This window comes from Delphinapterus leucas, chromosome 1 (assembly GCF_059928025.1).
Source record: "Delphinapterus leucas isolate spDelLeu-1000000601 "Yukka" chromosome 1, BTC_Dleu_Yukka2, whole genome shotgun sequence".
Classification (NCBI taxonomy): Eukaryota; Metazoa; Chordata; class Mammalia; order Artiodactyla; family Monodontidae; genus Delphinapterus; species Delphinapterus leucas.
Genome location: NC_143129.1, coordinates 22,557,136 through 22,561,826, shown reverse-complemented (window position 1 = coordinate 22,561,826; position 4,691 = coordinate 22,557,136). Strand labels below are relative to the sequence as shown.

The following is a 4,691-nucleotide window of genomic DNA, read 5'->3' as shown; positions in this document are numbered from 1 at the left end:
CGCACAGAACTATTCATTACAGGATATAACTTCCTCCGTTCTTCACAATAATGACCCTGTTGGAGCTTTTGAATTCCGGGGTTCAATGATTTCTTTATTCTCTGACCTCCCAGGGAGAACACACAATTTCACATGCTGGGATATCACTTCTTCTTAGGGAGGTGGTTAAAAAATAAAAAAAGCAGGGGTCCTGGTAACAAATCAACCCAGGTTTTAATCCTGTCTCTGCCACTCAGAGGCTTTGTGACCTGGAGTAAGATAGTCAACCTCTCTGAGCTTCAGTTTTCTCATCTTCATAATAGGGATAAATATATTTTTCTTTCTAGGATATGGTAGCAGAAATTAACAAGTGAGGCCTCCTACCCTATAGGAGGCATCTCAGCACATGGAACTTACTACACTTCCTTTATCCTAGTAATTTAACAAATGGGCTTTTCCCCCTTGCACTTGGTGTTATTGTCAATTAGGGCTGTGACAGCTTTGCAGTGGATCCTAAAACACCAGACAGAATGAAGGCAGAAGCAGGTGAGGCCTGCTTGTGAAATTCACAAGCCTCGTCTCCCGATCACCCATCTTCACTGAGAAGGCATCTGAAGCTCTGCAGTGTGTATAGTCTAGGAGACTCCACTGAACACTCTCCCGTTATCCCATTTGGGTATCTTGACACCAGTTTGAAAGACACATATTTTCCCTGGATTGAAAACAGTTAACTGACCCTGTAACCCAAGGTAAAGAGGACAGCAGATGGACTGCTTCTTCAGGTAAAGTCTTCAAACTGACAAAGGCCATGGTAATGGGGGCTCAATCTTCCAACCTTTAGGAAAGGCCAGTCTTCCGAGGGCTGCCAATTTAAGGAAAAGCTTTACTCTCGGCCGCAGAACTATCCTGTATTTGCTGATAAATTTGAGATGGATACTTTTTATCCAGCTCAGGAGGAAGTGTGAAGGACAGTAATTGGTAATTCTTAGAGACAGTGGTGCAGCTCTCAAGAGATTTTTGGGGGAATGTGATATCATGTGGAGTTATATTAATAAGAGCACTACCTGGGATCAGAAACTTGGAACTGGTAGAAGTTTTTTTTTTTTTTTTCTTTCAGAAACATAAAGTATCCATATTCTTCATTTACACATAAATTATGTAAGTGAGTAAAATCCTCATCATTAGAGAATGACCTTGATGTTAGGACACATTGATATTATAGGTGATATTCTTCTTTGAAATTCTGCAAATTTTTGACATTAGTTATGATTCAGTGCCAGAATCAAGATCATTAGTGCAGAGTCAAATACATTTGTATTCACGAGGTAGTAATTAAAATGACGTTTCCAACTATTTATATATTTCATCCAATGAGATTACATATATATGTGTATTTCTTTTTCAATTTGTCATTATCTCCTTTCCCCACTTTTTGACACTGGGTAAAGTGAAATGGAGAATGTGTATCAATACTGGCAAAGAAAGGGCACAGTCCAAAGACCATATTCTAGGGAGACTCACCCAACCCATGGAGCCTTTGTTCACTTCACTGAGGAAAATTCCCATAATATGTGTTCACTCTTTACTTTTATTTTCTTTCTCAACCTAACCACCCACCCTCCACTGATGAAACAAACAATTTCAAAACAATTTTATTATCTTAAGTGAAGAAATAAAACTTAGTGTCAGACAAAATCTTTCCAAAAGGAAGTCAACTTACTTATTCTATAGAGCCTGAATTTCACAGCAGAGAAAAATCGTTAGTACATATGTTTCCCTTTATTGTGAGGCTGGTGGTTTAGTAACTTAAATGAGAACCTATCAGTAGTAGAAAACTATCTCATAAAATATTGAAGCTGTGTCTCATCATCTTAACATATATGAGGTGTTGTTATAAAAGACTGAGATTTTTAAAGCAAATTTATCTGATCCTATATAACCCAATGTGTGTTATCCTTAAAAGTGGCAATTCCATCATCTCTGTCTCCTGTGACTCTTCCTCAGACCCTGCTTGACCAGCTAGCTTGAGTAAGAACCCAATCTGTTTTTTCTGTCCAGAGAAACTGTGATTAAACACTGCTCCTCATTCCCTTTTCTCTGCCCTCATTGTTAACTTTATAAGAATATAAATATATATTTTTCTTTTTACAAATAAGCCAATGGAGATAGTTTAGTATTACTAACATAATATTTATAGGCTTAAAACAAATGTACTCGTGGGTGATTAAATGTCATTAATGTTACAGACTTTACAAAACCATAGTGGTTCTCAGGCAATACAAAGTAGAGAAGGAATTGTTTGTTTGTTTAAACTGTCAAAAAGGAAACTGAGAGTCATCCTAGACTCAACTTGTGTCCTTGACTCCTGCTTTTCTTCCCACCCCACCTCTCATTTTTAGTCTACTTAATAAATGGCATTAAAAAAAAAGTGGTCTCTAATTCTGAGGATGCCTACAAAAGGCAAACATCACAGACATGTGGAGTACCTGCATCCTTGACCCAAAAGGACAAGTAAACATTAGAAGGATGCTCTTCATGTATACGTCCTGAAATGTGAAGTAAATGAGTCACATTAACTCAATACCTTATAAACTCAGTATTAAAGTCCATAAAGCTTCACTGACAAACACTAATGCTTAATATGAGGCTGAAAGATGCAAGTTCATACAAATGGTTAGAAATTAAGAAAGAAGAATAAACAGAATTGGAATGAATGACTGTACTAGTTGTTCTTCTCTGATTCAGACATTATGGTTTGTGTTATAAATCGGTTTTATCATAAAGGAGGAAATAGTCATATTACAGAAGAGCTTGAAAAGAAAGGTAAATAAAATGTTCACTCACTGGGGAACCCAGATATAGCATAATAACTATGAGAGTTTGCAAGTTTTCTTTCAGTGTTTTATGTGCACGTATATTGGTTTTTATTCAACAATTTAAACGAAACTTTGCATACCATTCGATGACTTTGTTTTTTCATTTAAGCATTCTCCTTGTTTTTACATAATCATCCTAGTCATTAGTATAGATTAATGTGGTACATTCTTTGGAGAGATGTTGCACAAGTTAGTTATCCTTTCTATTAATGGGCATTACAGCTTTTTTTCAGTTTTTAAGATTATGAATAATTCTGTGATAAATTCCTTTGTGTATAGTTTTTTCCCCCAAATTGAATATTATTTCTTAGAATAAATTTTGAGAAAGGATATTTCTTTCCTAAATGATAAAGCAGAGAGATTTTTAACCCATTCTAGTTGTAGAAAATCTTGAAAATACAGAAAGATATGAAGATGAAAATAATAATTATGTACAATCCTACAAACTAGAAACATAAACACTAGTAGCTTTGTAGTATGTTTACTCCAATGGTCTTTACCCTATGTGAGTGCCCTCCCCCCATACATGGTTTGTAAAATTGAAACCTTATCGTGTATAAGAATCGAGTTCTGCTTTTCTTCATTTCACATTGAGTAATCATTTTTTCTGGTCATTGGTTTCCTGAATATGATTTTTAATGGATATACGATTATTCATTAGTCATTTCCTTATTGTTGAATTTTTAGTTGTATCCAAAATTTTGCTGTTATGAATAATATGTCTTTGTATCTTTGTATGTAGCTCTGATTTTTTTTTTTTCCTTTAGGATAGGATACAAGAAGTCATACTATTGGGTCAAAGGCTGTGCCTTTTTAGAAATTCATATCGCCCACTTGCTTTTCAGATAAGTTATATCAAAGTACACTCTTACTGGCAGTGTACGAAGATACATGTCTCATTGAACCTTCCTTAACATTTAATAATATTATCAGATTTTACTATTTTTAATTATAGAAGTGTAGAATGACAGCTCATTTTAAAAGTTTTCACTCATTTTATTACTAGTGAAGCTTTGTTTTACCATGTACTTATTTTCCCAAATTGTTTTGCAGAATAAGGATTTTTTCAAAAAAATATACATGCCTAGTATAAGAAACCCAGTTACGAAGGTAAAAATAATTATTGCTAAAAAATGTCTCACCACTCAGATATAATAATCAGATTATATTAAGTGATCATCATTCCAGACAACCCAACGCAAGTATACATTTCTTTAACAAAAACATTTTATAGAGTTATGATTGACATATAAAACACTCTATATATTCAATGTCTAAACTTGATGGTTAAACACAAGAATCCATCACCACCATCAAGGCCACAGATGTAGTCATCATCTCCCAAAGTTTCCTCCTGCCCTTTATGATTAGTGTGTGTGGTGTGGGGTGGTGTGTGTTGTAAGAACACTTAACATAAGATTTACCCCCTTAGATTTTAAATATAGGATGCAGCATTGTTAGCTATATAGGCTCTATGCTCTATAGTACATCTCCAGAACCCATTTATTGTGTACCTGAAACTTCATACCCTTTGACCATCACCTCCCTATTTCTCCCTCCCTTTACCCCCTCGTAACCACCAACTTACTCTCTGCTCTTATGAGTTTGACTATATTCTCTTCCACATCTTAATTGACTAAATATCATTGTCCAAAAGTGTTTGTTTGTTTTAAAGTCATAGGCAAGGGTGGCCCCAGAAATTGGAGCAATGAGGCAGCAACCACCTGGGTAAAAAACCGCCACCCCTCATTCATAAACATGACTTCCCTCATTTCCAAGACCCCCAGTTTCCTCTGCGGTTGGTCCTTCTATTCTCATTCTGGAGACCTTGCCTTG

At 35.5% G+C, this 4,691-nt stretch overlaps 1 long non-coding RNA gene across 2 annotated transcripts in view; it reads left to right on the top strand.

Moving 5' to 3' along the window:
* Positions 1 to 4,691, top strand: part of LOC111177475 (uncharacterized) — a 97,307-nt gene that overhangs the window by 72,879 nt on the left and 19,737 nt on the right. The gene's annotated exons all lie outside the window — the stretch shown is intronic.